Source organism: Phyllostomus hastatus, unplaced genomic scaffold, assembly GCF_019186645.2.
Source record: "Phyllostomus hastatus isolate PE091 unplaced genomic scaffold, TTU_PhHast_1.1 phas_scaffold_501, whole genome shotgun sequence".
NCBI classification, from domain to species: domain Eukaryota; kingdom Metazoa; phylum Chordata; class Mammalia; order Chiroptera; family Phyllostomidae; genus Phyllostomus; species Phyllostomus hastatus.
The window spans coordinates 37,203,343-37,222,897 of NW_025334033.1; the positions used below are offsets into that span (position 1 = coordinate 37,203,343).

Sequence of the window (19,555 nt, forward strand, 5' to 3'; positions counted from 1 at the left end):
GCCAAGAGGGGAGCTCTGTCCAGCTCTCCTGGATTAGCAGTAAGAACATCCCCCAACCAAAATTGGTCTATTGACCCAAGAAGATGGAGCCATTGCTGAGAAAGTGGGCTGTGTGTATATATTTCATAAGAAAAATATAGGCATCTACTCTTGCCCATTGCTGCTGTACACGTTCTCCAGTTACCAAGAAAGCAGCATATCCTTTTACTTGGTGAATGAGCACACTATTGGGAGACCTTATTAACTTTTGTTAATAGAAAGCTCTGCGTCTGCAGAGTAGACCAAATATCCCTGAGAGCCTGTGCAGTCAGCTGTGATTTCCTTGTCCTTGCTTTCAGGTACAGCTGCCTGGAGCAGATCAGCCATGCACTAACATCCCTGAGAAGTGCTGTGTCCTTCACAGCATCGGTACGAACGTTTTCCGGGCGCTGCGGTGAGGCATCACTCTCACAGAGTTCAGCGGGGAGAAGCCAGTCTATCCTCCAAGAGCAAATCAAACACAACTTTGTGGGTTTGGTGGTCCGCTGCCAACAAGAAGACTGATCTCTGAATTAATAGGTCATGACAGGATGACTTTGGAGTTCTTGGCAGAAAGCAGTATTTCCAATACTAATGATCTTTATGGCAAGAAAAGGTGTCTCTGCTAAGTGGCCCATATTCCCCGGTAGCATTTGCATAAAGGATCAGCTCTATTATTTTATTTAATGCCAAGATTTCCCAAGGTGAAGGAGATGATGGTACTCAGCATGAGTGTGGTCATGTAGCCACGGCCAACCCTGTAAACAGTCTGACTGTGGAGGACGTACTGTCAACGTGACAGGTTTTCACATGAAATTACACTCTCCTCTGAATATGAGAATGGAATCTTATCATGGGAGCCTTGCTACAAGGAGATTTGCTTAAGCTGTCAGACTGTTAAATAAATGGTCTCTTACAATTTGTTTATAGTTCTACCGAGCACAACTTTCAATAAGGAAGGAAAATTTTAAGTGCCTGGAGGGAGATGGAAAACGGATTATGCCATCTACTTCAGTGGCTGACCTTTATCTCATTGCAGGGACTTTATTTTTCTGAGCAGTGAGGAGAAAACAGTAAAAAGGCTGCTTCTAAAATTCCAGGGGGCACCCTGCATATGTTAAGATATGCGAGCACTTCATAGTCAAGGTGGGGGCTTTCTCACCATAATTTGTATTGGACTACAACTCAAAGTCTGCAGCTCAAAGCAATCTGGTCTTTTACCTACCTTCACTATGATTTAATATGACACTATTATCCCTCCAGTGAAGGCACGATTAAAAAGCAGGAAAGAGTAAAAAGACCCCTAAGTTTCAAGGTTCACATTATTTCCCTTGCAAGCTGTTTATCTGCCTAAAAGTTTTCCTTTGGTTTGTGTGATTGCTAAATTTTATACCTGGATATTCATCACCAGAACTAGTACAGGAAGGTTTGGCTAACAATAAGTCTCAAAAGCTAATTTGAATGTTTCCAACAGCCAGAACCAGCTGCTCTCCATAAGAGACTCATCTCTGGCCACGTCTATACTCCTGTACCCAAAACACGTGGGAGGGATGGGCTGAAGCACGCCCCTGAAGCCCGCATTATAATGGGATTGGCAAACACGTCCAGAACAAGCTTTTCCTGAAAAATTTCTAGGGAGATAATCACTTGCCACTTGTCAAGTGTAGGCAGGTGAGTGTCGTGGTTAAGTGTTCAGATGCTGGGATCACATGGACCTACTAGCTGCACAACTTTTTCAAGTTACTGTATCTCTCTGGTCTCCGGTTTTATCATGAGGATAATACTAGTTCTAAATGCAGTATTGTCCTGGGAATTAAATAACGTAATAGCCATGAAGTTCTTAGCAGAGTTTCGCACTCAGTTTAAGCACTTGCTAAATTAACACTAAGTTAAACATTACAATATTATCATCATCTGATTTATCTTAAATATATGCTTTTGTGCCTATGAGTTAAAAACTATATAGACAGGGAAAAAGTATAATCATGTTGAGAGACCCTTGTTTCCGTGTTTTCAGAAATGAAGATAACCAATCTCTTCTTCTTAAAAGTATAAAACATTAGAGAGCCAAGGTTTTAATCTCAAGGGCCAATGGAGGTAGTGAGGGATTTTAATTTGGGAGATAACATTAGGCTTATTCTAGGATTACCCTAATGAAACACATTGTTATTTACTTTTACTTTGAATATACTGTTGCCGAAAAAACTTCTAAAAAGTGTTGGACACTGCTGTAAAGGTAAGTGTGAGTGCAAATTTTTCCCGTTGTACACTCATGCACATACACACACTCTGAAGGAGACTAGATTTTTTTTCTCCAGCCAGGACAGCTACCTCTTTGTGCTACTTCTGTATTTGCTGAAATGTCTCTCTTAATAGTGGTGCATCTGAAGAAGGAATTTAAAAACATAAAATTTTTGTCCTCCTGGGCTTGACAGGGCCAGTCACATCCAGGGGACTCAGGGAGGGGTCAGGGGCTGAAATGAAACTCTGGAAGCCGGTGTTCCTAGGATCCGTCGGTCAGTGCCAGCAGCCAGTGCAGAGGGTAAGGCGAGAAGAAGCGAGTGCCAGGCAGCTGCTGCCAGCCATGCACGCTCGGGCGGCCCGGCGGAAGGGTTAACAAGTGAGCCTCTCGCTTTAATGATGTAAAGCAAATTACCAATACACACATGCACTCTTGAAAATGATCGTGTGGGTGCAGAGGAAAGAGACTTTTCTTGCCCTTATTTTAAGAGAAAATCATTGCCTTTCTGTGAAAAAGAGGCCCAAGGAATATTAAACAGGGAAAATAGGTGGCAAGACAAAAAAAATACTCTGGTTTCCTTGGCCAATGACTTTTGAGACATTGGTATTTTCTTTGGCAGTGTCAAAATAGAAAAATAACATGTAAAGACTAAAGCCTTCTCTGACTGTCTGTGTTACACATTCGCAGCACAGGAGCAGCCGCAGCAGGACGATTTATAGACGGTGATCGCTGAGTCGTGGTCTCAGGTGGTGCCTTGCAGGTCACCGAGGCTTTGGCCTGTAAATGGAAGGAGAAGGTCATTCATTTACCAGTGTGGCACATTAATTAGCGGCAAATTTGGCTGGTGCCAGCGTGTGAGGAGGCTTGAGGTATCTCTGGCCCCATCTGCTGCGAAAATAATGATGACCAACATTTTTTATGCGAAGGCTTTTCTTTCACAGGGAACTCCTACTTGGTCGTTCACAGGAAAATGAACTATGGAGATTTTTATTCTCATCACAGTTTTTTTTGTTTTGTATTGTTTTTGTTTTGTTTTGTTTTGTTTTGGTTGACTGTAAAAGGGCTGTTCTTCCATGATGTTTTTGTCATGTGGCTGGTTAAAGAGCTCCCAGATTTGAGGAATTCTCTGTTTCCTTTGTTAGTTGATTCTCCTCAAACCCTGAACCCTGCAGGAAGTATTTTAGAAAACGAGATCTAAACTTAGCTCTTCAGGGTAAAGTAGCTTCTCTTTATTCCCCCTACTTCCATCCTTCTCCCGCTGTACTGGAGCCTGGCCTCCCAAAGCAGATTAACTGGGGACGGACTTTTCTCAGGGAAGCTGTCAGGACACCCTCCCTGTCCTCGTTGTGGTTTCTGAACTGGGAACTCATTTCTTCTTGTTTCTGTGCATGTTTGTTTATTTTTTATCCAGGCAGCATTGCTTGCGTTTAATCATGTGTACCTGAGATTAAAGGCCGGAAGAAAGGAAATAAACAGAAAAACGTATACAGGAAAACGAAAACAGTGTGTGACTTTTCTCAGATGCCATGTTTCGATTTCAAAAATAAGTGAGTAAGCAAAGGCATGAACCTGTCAGACCGTTTTCATTTTTGTCCCTTCTCCCAGGGACGGAGCAGGGAAGCGACCACTCCTTTTTTGTGGTTATTGTTGTTGTGTTGACACCTACTCTGTTCCTGGCTTTTCTTGGAGCTTTCATGCATAATCCTTACTGGCTGGATGCTTCTAATAACTCCCAGCAACTCATTTTCAGCAACATTTATTTTAAAAATCCAGTAAGAATACAAGAGTCCTGTGCAACTTGCAGCAGAGAACCATTTCTCCGTTAATGACGTATTTGGATCTTATTTCTTGGAGAACTTTGCCTATACGTCCATTTCCTCTGTAGCCCAAATAATGAAAACTCTGCAAGAATGTTTGCTGATGGGTGCACCTTTGAGTTTACAAAGATTAATGATTTTAAAATTGACTCTACAGACCACTAGCAATGAAATTGACCATATCCAATTTTGAAAGCCCTAAGACCAGAGAGAAACTGCAAATTAGCAGTGAGAAGGTAGTGTATTCCTGGTGATGTGATGTGGAGCCCAAGCTGGTACTGGTCCAGGGAAGTGTTACAGAAAGCTGCAGGTTGGGCTAGTGCTGTAGCACTGGGTTACCTGAAGCCACCCGGACCTGAAACATGTAGGTAGGTTTAGGAGACCTTCACTTGCAATTCCTGAAGAACTTGAAGTAGTAACAGACTGGTGATCATGTGATTATATTAGTTACAGTTAATAGTTATTACATCCTAATGACACGAGGTATGAGTGAAAAGGAAAAAAAAAGTAGTTTAGGCCATTATCTTGCTTCTGTTGAAATAATAATAATGGTAGCAACAATACCAGCTAATATTTTTTGAATATTTGCTATGTCTTAGACGCAAGGCTTAGCATTTATGGTACATCATTTCGCTTAGTTCTCACCAGAGTCCTCAATGGTACACAGTATTATTAATTGTCCCCTTTTACAATTGAAGAAACTAAAACTTAGCAAGGTTAAATAACTCTCTCGGCTCAATCAGCTGCTCAGTGGTAGACATGAGTTGAATCTCCATCTACTTGATTTCAAAGTAAAAGCATTTAGTCACTATCTTTTACCACCTCAGTATAGAATACTGTTGCTCTATTTTATGGAATCTCATGACGGTGAATGGGTAGCTCAGATGGATACAATGGCCAAGAACTTAGTCAGTCATTTGAAGGTCCTTTAAATAATATCTGTAGCTTCTTGTGAGAAACATTCTCTTTGTTTAACAATGAACTGAAATTCCTCATACTGTCCCTTCAAACTCAGCTGTCACAGATATCCCCCTGTGCAATTAGAAGCTCAGTTAATGTGATCCTTTTCCTCCTTCAAAGAAATAAAAGCAAAGGTAAGTGTTATGGTCTCTACGCTCCTTAGTGAACACCTGAGTTCCCATCCAACTCTCAATGAGACTTCATATTTGGGCACCTACGTAGCATGACATATGTGACCTGTGGCACTCAAGAGCCTGGACCTATCAACCAAGTGACTTCAAATGCTGACAAGTGACATTCACTGAGAAGTAATGTTCTCTTGTTGTTCTGATGTAAATCACTTTTCCTTTCAAATATTGTAACACAGGATTTTCCATCTAACTGAAGAAGGGTTTATTCAAGTATAGGTGTCAAGTATAGTATTGAGTGTCTTTTCAAGTATAGGTTTTCCTAGCCATTGTGGGTTAAAGGGAAAATGCTATTTTAAAGACTGATTTTCATGACATCTAAAACTTTTTGTGCTCTCTTGATCCCCTTCCCTTTTCTCTCCTTTCTCCGACTCATTTAGCATTTCTCAATGGCTTTATCCCCCATGATACCACTTGTAAATTGAACGTGTGCTTTACAGTAACAAAGGCTAAAGAAAGGGTGGCCTGTGTGCCAGAGTGATTTTCAATTTCTTTTGAAGAAAAAGTAAGAAAATTTGGCTTGAAAGAAGGGCAACGAGACATGGAGAATTCTGCCTATTTCTCAACACTCGGGGTTTGGTTTTGGTCCTTGCTTTTTTCCTTTTTGAGTTTTAGTACACATTCTGGGTACTAAAGCCAGCCTCACCTCTACTACCCCTTAGGCCTAGCGGTCAGTCTTGGCCAGTGTCCAAGTGAATTCCCTTTCTGTGATATAAGACTAGAAAAACAAAAGTAGCTTCTTATGTCGAGCATTAGTAAAGTATGCCATATCATTCTGTTGCAATCCTCTCTCTTCTATATTTCTCCACTACTCCATTAAGTTTCAGGGTGGTTAGAATACCCAAGACTAAGTTTTCACTATCAATGAAACTCCTTCAAGTCTAAAGAAAACAAAATGGAACGGACAAATGATTTCTTCTGTCTTTCCGTGATGGCTTTATTAGTTTAAAGAGGCGAGTGAAACAGTAAGTTTGCATTTCTATCTCATGGAAGATAGCAATTTTTTTTGGTAACCACGTCACAGTTCATCTAAATTTGAGTATGTGAAACATAAGAATCCAGAGTTAGACTTTCTGGCTTATTTCTATAGCAACTGGAGTACAGAACTATATACGGGGAACCACTTGATAAATATGTGCCAGCTTTAGCACCCTTCTGCTTCATAAAGACGCTGGTGCATTTGAGCAGCTCCAGAGGGAGGTAGATAAAAATGATGAGCACAGGAAGGCAAAAGCGACGGGTTGGTTGTTGCTGATATCCAAGCTGCCTACATCCTCCGTAAGTTATGAGGGTGTGGGCTGATGTCAGCTACTGATTGCTGTGGAGAATTTAAGGGGGATCCCAGTGAATCCACCAGAAAGAGAACGTTTCTGAAGCATATTGAAATGTATAACTGGAAGCATGATCGCTACTGAAAATTAGAGAATGGGGAACTGTTACCGAAATTTGATAATATCACTCAACTAAAAAATACGCTTCAGCACAGATGATAATGATGGAATCAGTAGCGCTGCCAAAGCGTCCATTCACAAATTAGAGAAGGGCTCAGCTGTGGTACTGGTTGAGCCTGGACAAAGGAGTGTGGAAAGAGAAATGTAAAAACTGCAAAACATTATGTTTTTTACTTAATGGTACGTCAGGCAGCCTTGCCTCCTTCCCTTTTCTCTCTGAGTCACCCATGGTGTGCAAACTGGGACTTAGGGGGCTCACACACTGGAGAGAGACAAAGTGCAGAATGGTGGGTGTAGAAGGAACTAGGGAACAGTTTTTACCGATCAAATATGCACCCGGAACCATGGGCTTCTCTTTAAAACTCAAACCAACAGCACGCATTCCTTAGGGAAACTGGGAGCATAGAAAGGCCCCAAACTGTTTGAGTCCTAACTTTGTAACAGCAGCAAGTCACTGAGGCTTTCTGAACTTCAGGTGCTCGGCAGGACCCTGGGATTGCAGTGCCTGGGTTACTGAATACATCCATCTCCGGGGGCTACTCTAAGAAATTATTACAAACCAGGAGACTTCAAACAACAGAAATGTATTCTGTCTCAGTTTCAGAGGCCAGAAGTCCCAAATCTAGGTGGTAGCAGGCCACAGTCCATCCAAAGGCTCTGAAAGGAGAATCCTTCCTGCCTCCTTCAGCGTCTGGTGGCCCCAGATATTTTTTGGCTTGTGGCTGCTTTGCTGCAGTCTCTGCCTCTGCCTTACAGGTCTTTTTCTTCTGTGTCCCTGGCTTCTCTTCTTCTTCTAAGGACACTTCTGATTCAATGTAGGGCCCACTTGGTTAATCCAGGATGACCTAATCTTAAGGCCCCTTTCTTAATTATATCTGCAAAGACCCTTTGTCCAAGTAAGCTGACATGCACAACTACTGGGGTTAGGACTTGGACATATCTTTTGGGGGGTCACTATTCACTGGATTATCAAGTCCCAAAACTTGTTGGTCCTTCACAGTTTATTGTGAATTAGTCTAACCAGATAGCAAATGTATGTGAATAATAATGAGAGAGTTCTGCTGAGAATGGAGCAGGAGCCGTCTTGGAGCTTGGGATGTTTTACAGGAGGGAAGGTGAAAGTAAGTACCACTGGTGGTATGTTGGGGATCCTGGTAGAGGCTGGAACTCCCTGTCCTGGCATTGAGAGAAGGGTGCAGGGGGAGAAAGGGGGAACAGGAAATTAAAGACAAATGTTCCCTTCCTTACATTCATTGCTGGGGCCCTGGTGATTGCTGCTGTGTGTGGCACAGAAAATCACTTCCGTCAGTTCTGCTTTGGCACACGTGCCACCTGGATCTTAGGTCTGATCTGCTACATGGGCATGAGGTGAGGTACACCGGTCCCCCTGAAAAATAAGTGTACATTTGAATCAGGCAGCCAGCCCCTGTGACAAGCAGGGGTGTGTGTGCATGTACACGATAAACTGTTAGAGTTCCTCACTGTGAGGAGCAGAAAGCAAGGCTGGACCTGGGTCTCAAGGAAGGTGTCCTCTGTTAGCCCCACTCTCATGTCTAATACTACCAGAATCTGCAGCTATCACACGGCAATTTTGAAACCAGTAATGCATGACCTCATTAGGGGCCCGATGTTGGCAAAGTCCATCGGCAGGGCTGTAGGTGATCTCTGGGGGCATCATTATTGACTTCAACATTTCTGCCTATTCCTAGCACTCCTGGAATAGCTTTGAAATTTAAAGGGCATCTTAGGAAGAAGGATCTAGACTCTAAATCTCTTCCTTGCTAATATCTGTTATATATATTGATTTATTCTTAATAATAGCTAATATGCAGTGAACATTCAGTTACAGGGTAAGCACTGTTCTAGATGGTTAGAGTGCATCATCTCTTTCATTCTGACAAGAATCTTGCAAGGTAGGCATATTATTGTCTCTGCTCTTAAGATTAAGAAACTACTGACCAGAGAATTTAAGTAACTTGTCCAAAGTCACACAGCTAGTAGGTAGAGGAGAGGATCCAGAAATCAAATCCAGGTGTCTCTAACTGCAAAGCCCTTACTATAAACCACAGCCGCTCCCAGCGGGGGTGGGGTGGGTTACCCAGACAAGCAGTTTGCACAGCAGAAGGAACTAGGGAGGGATCCAGTCAAAAAGAAGCTTCTTACAAGGAACAAGGACACATAGAGATCTAGCAAGTGAGCCCAGAGTATTTTCAGACCTTGTGACAGGTACAGCCTGGAAAAAAAAAACCCACCCAAAACAGGATAGATGGTTGCTCTCAGGAAAGCTTCCTTTAAGAAATGGGACTCCATGTCCTTATTTAACACAGAGCAAACCCTGTCTTCAGGCGTCTTGCGTCTCTACCTAGCTAAAAGTATTCCAACTTCTTAAATGCAAGACTGGCCTCTTCGCAGCGATGCTACGCAGACAGCGCACAGCTGGCCGACAGGAGTTCAAACTCACATATAAACACTAGTTGATAGAGGCCCTCTCGCCGTTTTCACAAGCTGCTGTGAATAATTCTGAATCTGAGACCACTAACTATTTAAAACGCTCAGTGATAATTGAATACAGCTGTTGGAACATTTTTAAATGATTTTTGTTTCAGAGTTAGGAAACACCAGAGAGACTTGTTGCTCCAGTTATAAAAAAATATATATTCTTGGGAACTCTAGTTCTAGAAAAATAATTGTGCACGTGTTGGAGGAGGAAAACCATGCAGACCTTTCTGACATGTAATATATAAACGCCAGTTCCAGGCCCTGCCCATCAGCTCATAAAAGAAAAATATGATTTAAAGTGTCTATTTTTCAAGTTACTCCCATGAATTATTATGAAGAGGGCCATATTTTCTGTTCAGCAAAAAAATAATTTTTTTCACATGTTAACTCCAGGAAAGTTTAAAATAATGGAACTTTCTCCTTGAAAGAAAGTGTTCCAGTCACTGTTGGTGTAAAACAAACTACCTCAAAATATATAACCGCTTAAAACAACAACCATTTTTAATAGGCTTGTGGAGTCTGTGGGTCAGGAGTTTGCATAAAGCACAAAAGGGATGCATTGATTCTGTTGCATGACATCTGAGATCTTGGCTAGCAGGGCTTGCTTAGAAGCTAAGGGTGATTGAACGACTGGGGCTGCAGTCCTGTGGGGGCTGCTTCACCCCTTCTCTGGCACCTGGGCTAAGAGGTAGGATTGGTGACCAGAGCTCCTACGCACGGCCACTCCATGTGGTCTGGCTTCCTCGCAGCAGAGCAGTCGGAGGTTCAAAATGCCAGTGGTCCAGCCAACACTGCAGGAGCTGCATCACCTGTCGTGGCCCACAGCATCACTCCCACCACACTCTATTGTCCAAAGCTGTCAAAAACTCACCCAGATTCGGCAGAAGGGGCACACACCGCCCCTCAATAGAGAAGCAACAGGTCATTTTGCAGAAGAGCATGTGAGGTCGGAGTTATTGTCACATCATCTTCAGAAAAATACAACCTGCCATAAAAATTAAAAGTGCCAAAGTGGTTCAAGATGCACATTATCCAAGACGTGAGTTGACAGCTAGAGAAAAAAACTTAATTGGAATAAGTTCCTTGAAGGGATATATACGTATTTTATCCAGGATACAATTAACCACAGTAATAATGACAAATCTTACAGTGTTCACTATGTGCCAGACACTGTTCCAAGTGTCTGTATTAGTTCATCCTCAGAGGAAACTGAGTTGCAGAGAGATTAAATAACAAGTCCAAAATTACGCAACCAGAAATCAATAAAACCAGGCTTTGAGCCCTGGCAATTCAACTCTATTTGCTGTGTGCTTTAACCACTCTGCTATATTGTTTCTCCAACCCAATGGGAGAAATAGGTACGTTATAATGAAAAGCAAACTATAAGTTGACATTTATTATTTCTAGACCTTGCTAGGGAATGGGGGCTGATCTTTCTTGATGACCTACCACATGCCAGGTATTATGCTCCACATGTTACAATAACCCTATGAGCTAAGTACTATTACTGCCATGTACTGAAGAGAGGATTGAGGTTCAGAGTCAGTAAGTGACTTCCCCAAAGTCACAGAGCTGGCAAATGATGGCCCTGGGATTCAAACCCAGAGTTACCTATATATTTATTCAACTTATCTGCTCATCTCTCCAGAGCTACAGTCTACATACTCTCCAGGGTTTTCATCACTCTGGAGTCTTTCGCTTCCTTTTTTTTTTAAGGGTGTTCATTTTAGTAATGTTCGTAAAGTTTAAAACTACAAAGAACATGATCTCCATCAATAGGAGAGTTGCTAAATGAAATACATGTCCATGCAGTGAAATAACATGCAGTAATAAAGTACAACTATAACACTGTTGTGGAAGGAGCTACAAGTCATACTGAGTGACTCACACAGTACATATGCACATATAGAATTCCACTTATGTGTTTCCAAAGCACCCACCAAACAATACCAGATATGGCTGGTTCTGCTATTGTGCTTGCTTTTAAAACAACTCATTATGGCACAAAAGATACTTAGGAAATTATTTATCCGTAACAAAATTTTCACAATTGCTTTAGTGTAATTCCATCAATGAGAAACTAGGTGAAAACAGCAACCCAGGCCCATGGGAACCCACAGATCACACGCATAGCACGTCTCACACCAGTGGCTGCCTGGATCCGCCGCATGTGCCAGCAGCCACGGCTTTCGATGCTACGTCAGGCAGGCCTCCTCCGGCCCATGTCCACAAGCCAACTTCAGGGCTTTTTCAAGGTACATGCCCTATTTACTCTAGAATTTGCACATTCTAAGAATATTCTAGAATATTTCTTAACAATTTAACATGTTTAAAACTCTGCCACAACTTCAATTAAGTTGCTGTACTTTTATTGCTTAACATCTCTGACCAGGTTTTTGGGTGATGCCCCCTCTTTCTACTTTTTGTCAGAAGCCCTGTGGTTTTTATTCTGTGATTTTCACCTGGTGATTTTTTTGGAAGATGTTGCATTATAGCAGGACTAACTGTATTTCAGTAGATACACATACAAGTACCCTGTTTCATTAAAACTGTTAGCACTGTAGTTTAGTTTCATGTAATCATGCAAAGCAACAGAACATGTTATCCTGTTCTGCAGGGAAAATGGGACTAAGACCCAGGGAACCTAGTCCTAGCTTTGCTGTCAACTTTCTATTGCTAGTAAATTTGGACAAGTGATTTGGCCTTGCTGAGCCTCCCACTATTAAAAATGGGATAACTGTCTTCCACTAACCAAATATAGCTCTGTCAATAAATGAGATGATTGGCTTTCAAAGCACTGTACAAAATATGCATGGCATTCAAATGAAGTGTGCTGGCATTTCTGTTAAGAGAAAACAGTAATGATTGGGGGAGGCATGGAAGGAATAATTGAGTGCCCATGCTTCTTAAACATGCATCTGACAATTGAATAGCACTCCTTACTTCATGGTAAGGGTTCTCGAGCTCCCTGTCACCTATCCAATGGTAAAGGAAGCTCAGGACAGGACGCCACACTGAGCTGAGAATGTGCTGCCCCAGGGACCTCACGCGTGGGCTTCCCGTTTTCCTGCGGTGAGGAAGGCCGAGGCCAGCTCCCCTCCTTCCCCCCCTTGGCAGTGGCCCACCAGGGCGGCAAGAGTCTTCTGTTTTACCTTGGGTTCGTAGGTCCAAATCAGGAGGCACCAGAGTTAAGCTAATCTCAAGGCCCAAATTCACACCCCGATTATCCTCTAACTGTAGCTGGGAATGTGAAATAGAGAGCAATCGGTAGTTTTCCTTGAGTTCCTGGTGCAAGGCAGCACAAAAGCTGTGACACGCAAGTCCACATGAACCATCTAGACTGCCTGGTCTGTGTATTTTCTGATTTTATTATGTAACCATCCCAATTCAGTAAGCCTGACGGTTGTGGCCCTCAAAGATTTATTTAGGTTTGCCTTTCCCTCCTCTTTGTAACAATTCTCAGTGTTGCTCATCTCGATGACTTTGCCGCCTATGCCCTGGAATATGTACACGATGTCTCTGACAAAGGCAGCCTCACTTACTTCCACATCTCTCCTTGGTCTTGTCGCATTGCCAGAAACAGTGTTGGGGATACCTTTTGAGGTAGCATTTTGTGAAGGAGACTGGTTTGCAGGTAAAGTCCATGCAAGACGTAACCCCCAACTGCTGTAGGAAACAGTTTTCTACTCCTGGAGCTCATTGAGACTGCATGCTTACACTGCTGAAGCCACTGTTCCCACACGGCCCCAGCTGTGCCCTGACTGAGTGCTGCGACCCTGGTAGCTCAACGGGAGAGTCTGAGGCCTGGCATCCTCACAGTAGGGAGTTGAGTGGGCATCTCTTGGTAGTGCTTGGGCAGGTAATGGAGCATAACTGGAAGCCTTGTTTGGCTGCTTGCATGGGTCTTCACTAAGGCTTAGCAAGAGGTAGGGAATTTTCCACTTATTTTTCAAAACTCCCTGTAAATGACGTTTTCTATGGGGTTCTGAAAACAATGCAGCATCTGCTTCTCTTCTCTGTCAACTAAGTTCTTTCTTGATTTTTTTCAGCATCTAGAAATTCATCTCAACAGTTGGGGAAAAGTTGCTGCCAGTAACTCGCACAGCACGCTGAAACTGCTGGGCTACATACGCTTCGCTCTTGCCTGGAATCCAGCAGCACAGGTTCAGAAGCAGGATCTTCAGCAACTTCTGGTCGCTGGTCACCAGCCTGGAATCCTCGCCAGAGACCAGGAACCCATGGATCTGCTGGCCCCAGGCTGCCCGCTCACCCTGAGCCTGGCGCACTCAGGAGGCCCAGACCCGTGGCCCACCAGCTCCTATTCCTGGTGTTCCCAAAAGGCTAAGGCCTTTGTGGAGTCTTTTTCTTCTTGATAGCATGGCATTTGGGATACGTAACTGAATAAGTCAGAGCAGCTAAAACCTCTTGGTTTGATAGTGGAGCTTTGGGGACTAATGTTGCAACATTTGTGTTTGTCTTTGCTGGACATGACCCATCTCTTTTATCTTAGGTAATGAGCCTGTATTCTAGAAGGATTTTTTCCTTTCTTCCTAAGAATATGACTTATTGAATACCTGACATTTCCAAGAGTTTATCCTTTGCCCTATCAGACCATTAAGTGAGCAGTAACTGCTCTGAAAATATCTGTGTTTTGCTTGATCTTCAGCTATAACTTGACAGGCACTCAACCATAACATTATGATTATGAAGCACTTAGGGAGGATGGCATCTGCAAGATACTTTCTAAATATTTTCTTATTTTGTGCTTTTCCCTCTAAGTCTCCAGTCCCAACTGTGCTGTGGCCCTTAACTGATTCTGAGAGGGTTTCTTGAGCTGTCGTGGAAGAAAGAGGCAATTTGATTTTGGAATCCAAAGATATTTTTTCACTCTTTTTTGTTCCATTGATGTGACAGACAGCTTCAGCTCTTGTGCCAGACGGCTCTCTTCTGACTTGCTTTCTGTGTTGAGAACCGATGTGTTAACTCATGGTCTGTGGGTTCAGAGGGCTATACTGTTTGCCCTTTTCTTCGAGAGCAAAAACAACACCAAATATATCCTTGCTTAAAGACCAACACTATGCTTTCCAGGGCTAGGACTTAGTGGACTTTATCCACAGAGAAAGTTGAGGGTTTTCAATGATCAGTGCTCTTATCAAGTTATAATAACATTCTTTGGGATCACATCTGTTCCTAATGGGATAGAATTTAAACTAATGACAGGAGATCAAGAGGAAGTCACAAAGATTTAGACAGATACAGAATCTAACAACACAACATTCAGGCATCAATACAAGCAGGAATGTAGTGAGTAAATGATATTTCATGTCAAGGTATAACAGCCACTTGGATGTCTTTTTTACTTCGTTTTCTAGTCCATAAAGCTCCTTGACAAGGAGCCAGACTGTTCTCATCTTAGAGTATGTTTAGTGCCCAGCACATGGTATGTTTTCAGTAGATGTTCATTGATTTGTTCAGAATTTTCTAAGAAACTTGCTCAGAGGGCTTTGTTTAAACATGGAATCCCTGGTCAGAGGAACTGAAACAAGAAAGGGCTGAATTTTTTACATGTGGCTCAAACCTCCCAACTCTGCAGCCCAGTGCACTCCACTTGAAATCATCCGTAGTGTTCAGTGGGCTCAGGTACATTATATAATAACTGTGATTTATGTGTAGTCCCACTGGAAACTTTATTTATAATTTGCCCAATCTCCTGAAGGGCTCCAGAACTGTTCACAAGACTTAGTACATATAGTGGATACTCAATATAATTTGCTGAATGATTGCAATACTGAATCATCCATCTCATTAGGAAAAGCTTTTCTATTAAGTTCCACCTCAGTCACAGAAGTTACTCATCAAATCCCATTCTGAATGAAACTGCTGTTCTTTGCAAATATTTAAGATATGCAGGCTTTGGTTTTTGCCTTCAGTTTTCTTCAGGGAGAACTGAATTTCTACAAGGAATGGAGGCCCTCCCCTTCTGTCTTCTGAGGCATACTAAATTCATTCTTCATCCAGATTGTAAGTGTGAACATAAAACACAGACTTATCTTAATCTCATTATAGGGGGGAAAAACCCCACAGTTAAGCTATTTGAAATAAAGAGAAATTTTGTGTAAGGGTCTGAAGAAATCCTGTGACTAATGATACACCTGGGACCTGTGGGAACTCATCTTCAGGCAGACCATTTCTCTTGGTCTTTCTCGGACTATTCTCTGTACTTCTTGCATGTTGGCTCCATCTTTCCTCATGAAGTCAGCTTCTTCCACGGCTTTTTAGGGTCTGTTTTCCCACAACTTCAGCTACATTTAACTTTGCATTTAGCTACATTTTAAAGTTTGACCAAAGCCCTAGCTGGGGTAGCTCAGTGGATTGAGTGCAGACCTATAAATCAAAGGGTTACCAGTTCAATTCCCAATCAGGGCACGTGGTGGGCTGTGGGCCAAGTCCCCAGTAGGGGGTGTGTGAGAGGCAACCACATATTGATGTTTCTCTCCTTCTCTTTCTCCTCCCTCTAAAAAGAAATAACTAAATAAAATATTTTTAAAAATTTAATAAATACAATAAAATTTCACCATAAAGCCAATTCTATTATTAATCAATTATACACGACTTTATGGCTCTGGAGTCTACAATGTCAAATAATTCAGTCTCTATGTTCCCAGTCCCCAAATTTCCAGGAGAATTTGAATGGCCCAGCTTGACTCACATGGCTATTCTTGGTCCAATTACCAAGGGGATGAGTCATACCCCTTCGGGGATGTTAGCAGGAAAAGTTCTCCAAAAGCGGGGTTTGGGCAGAAGGAAATGATGGATGCATCTAGAACAAGAAGCTTCAAAAACTTACCATGGAAATGTGTTTTTGGAAGAAGGAGATACTTTTGATTACACTGTGGTAAGAACATTTAAAATAAAAAAGAATAAAAATTCATTCCCTTTCCTCGTAGTCAATGCTAATTCACTTTTTGTTACTAAAACACATCTCCATCTCTGGATCTGATAGTTCTCTCCTACAAATGACCCTCAGAGGATGATTTTCTTGAACTCTGGCCTTGTAGGTCCTAAGTTAGAAGCCAAATAACAAGGATAAATCCTTCAAACATTTTTTGTTGCTTCTGGCAGTTTTATTTGTAATGATCATTTGGACTAAATTAAAGTGAAGTTGAAGATAGTGGAACTCGAACTCCAGGGAAAAGATTGAAAAAGCTGGGGATACTTTTGAAGCTTAAGAAGATGAAAGCAATTGTAAGTAGTCTTGAACTTTTCTTTGATAATTTACTCACTTAAAAATCTGCTTTCTTAAAATAGTACATGATTTTATTGAATAATTAACTTTGGAAAACATGGATAATCTTACATCTTAAAGATTTTTAAAAAGGCTGACTAGAAATGACTATAAATTTGATCATTAAACTTTTTTAAAATGGTGCAATTTTAACTTAATTATAGAAAATGTATAATGTTAATTCCCTGTTACCAAGAGCTGACTTCAATTCAGCCTCAAATATCCCATCTACATTAGACATGTTTAGAGTACCTGCTAGCCCATAGTAGCTCCTAGTGAGGCAATCTCTACGAGAGAGAAAGGGAGAGGGAGAGAGAGAGAATATGAACCAGAACTAGGGGACACGATCCAGTCCAAGATTGACTTTTAACGCCTGATGTTCAAAAGGTGTGTATTCCCTCTCTCCGAAATGTGAAGTAAGAAATGCCAAGAGAAGGAACTGGGGAAATATTATTGGGAGCAGAAGCGGACCCATTATAACTCAGAGGGACTTGATTTCCAATGTGCTCTGCAAAAGTCAAAGAGGAAAGAAAGTAAGAGCAGAAGAAACCCGCCTAGAGATGGAAAGAGAAAAGCAGCAACACGTTAGAAATCCGGCATCTCTGAGGGATTGACCGTCCAGTGGTCCCTAGAGCTGCCCAGTTCTGTTTTTGACCCATGTGAGGCTTACAACAAAACCTTCCTTTTCTCAAAGGATCATGAGTGGTTCTCTGCTTCTTGTAACTGAAAAGGCCTAACTACAACACTGTTTTATCCAGGGGTCATGTAAAAAAGCCAAGGGCTGCCAACTTAGATTAGACGATGAAACTTGATATTTTGATATTCACAATACTGACATTGACCCTTTGGAAACTGAAATTTGAAGAGGTTTGGGGTTTGCGGCGATGCAGAACATTTGCATGTTGGCCTGCTCTCCCACAGCAATGAGCTCGGACCTTCCCTGCACCCATGCTGATGCAAGCAAACTTAGCATCTGGCTTGGGACTCGGCTACAGCAGACACGGCGCCAACAAAGGCATGACAGAACTTGTTATTGCTCGGAGGTGAGTGGGCCACTCCAGTCCAGGGTTGAGATGCCTTTCCAGTTCCTGAACAAGCAGGTGGTTCCTTGGCAAAGCCATGAACTCCTGTCCTCAGTGTGAGGTGATGAAAGGTCCTGAGGTTTTTAGTCACCTTATGTACTGTAGTCATTCTGGTCGCTGGGGAGGACGTGATCTGGGGGAGGGCTGGAGGTGCCAGCCCCTTGTAACAGTGAGAAGGCTGACGAGGCTGGCTCATCCTGGGTGGTGTGTGTGTGTGTGTGTGTGTGTGTGTGTGTGTGTGTGGCGCTGAGACAGAGATGACCCTGGCATGCCCTGAGAGTGAATTGGCTGTCTTGCATCTCAGGGAGAGTGTGGGATCCCTTAAATGGCCTCAAGGGCTTTAAGCTCTTACTGAAGGATCAACCAGAACAGAGTATGATTCACCTGCATAATGTATCGAGAATAGGCATCTGTGGCCCTGTGCTTTTAGTCCCTTTGAGAGATGGAGGTATATCCAGTTATTTAAGTGGTCCTACATGCTGGAAGTGCTGACAATGACAGACATATAAAAAGACAGCCAGCCAATATTGCCAATAGGTTTAAATTAAAAATTTAAAAAGCAATTGAAAGGCACTATATTGTATTGCATAGATTCTGGAATCAAATATTCTGGGTCTAAAGCTCAGTTCCACTGATTACTACCTGTTTGACCTTGGTCAAGGCACTTAAATTCTCTGTACCTCAGTTTTTCCCCATCTATATAATGGGGATGATGATTACACTATCCGCCTCATTTGGTTACTGTGAGGGTAAAATGCACGAATTTGTGTAAAGCCTGTACGACAGTGCCTGGCACATAGTAAACATTCGGTTGGTGGTATTGGTTATTATTATCTGCTGCACTCCATGTACAAGGCATGGAGAGGTAAAGACTTATGGAGACCATGCGGTGATCAACCACAAAGTTCCTGTTTGGCACTCCTTCTCTCTTCACATTCTAAAATAAAACTGAACCTTGCATTTCTCACGCCTCTACAAAGGAAGAAAAAGGTTACCCATATCTTATCCTTAATTATAAATGGAGAAAACGAAAGAATGAAAAGCAAAATTTTACCCTAAAGGTGATGTCACTCTGTATTTGCTTTTGTTGTTTTTTTTTTTTTTTTGGTCACTGAGCTGCTCTGACTTTGCTGTCACTCTCTCCGCACTAGCATGCAGGAGCAGCATCCCTTGGCTGCCCTCCAGGCAGCGTACGCCCTGCAGAAGCTCTAGGACCACACCATGAAAACAGTCCCAGGGCTCGGCACAGGGTCCGGCGCAGAGAAGACACTCACTGTCCATTCACTTAGTCTAAGTGATTGAACGTCAGGTTCTGTCCTGCCGTTTTTTTTTTTTAAGATTTTATTTATTTATTTTTAGAGAGGGAAGGGAGGGAGATAGAGAGAGAGAGAGAAACATCAATGTGCAGTTGCTGGGGGTCATGGCCTGCAACCCAGGCATGTACCCTGACTAGGAATTGAACCTGCGTCACTTTGGTCCGCAGCCCGAGATCAATCCACTGAGCTACGCCAGCCAGGGCTTGTCCTGCCATTTTGACCTCATCGCCTGCTGTCTCAAAATCTTCAACAAGACTTCGCTTTTTCAAGTTTAAATTATTTATCCTATATTTCAAACCTTTCCATGATCTTACCTGGAGTGAACTTTCTTATCTCCTTGTATCTAGTCAGTTCCTTTCACTATTTTTCACTTACTTCAGTTAATGTATCTTCCTTGGCTGTGCTCTTCTTACTCATTTTCATCCCACACATAGTGTACTAAATATAATTCCTTCTATAATTTAACATTTTGTTTGCACCCGAATTTTCCTGCTTTCTCTCCATTGAAATTATAGTGATAGTAGGCAATTTAGAGGTGTTTCACAGCTCATATCCCATCTCATCCAAAGCTTGCTCCGTAGCAGCTACACTTGAACTTCATGACCCTGACCCTTAACTCAGGCTGATGGAACCATGGGTGTTTTTTGTTTGTTTGTTTTCAGCCACTAGTTTTCGGGTGTTTTCTTTTTCAGAAATA

The 19,555-nt window shown here is 42.3% G+C and overlaps 1 pseudogene; it reads right to left on the bottom strand.

Annotated features, from left to right (window-relative positions):
- Nucleotides 1-19,290, bottom strand: part of LOC123807886 — a 63,954-nt pseudogene extending 44,664 nt beyond the window's left edge.
- Between the last annotated feature and the right edge of the window lie 265 nt (nucleotides 19,291-19,555).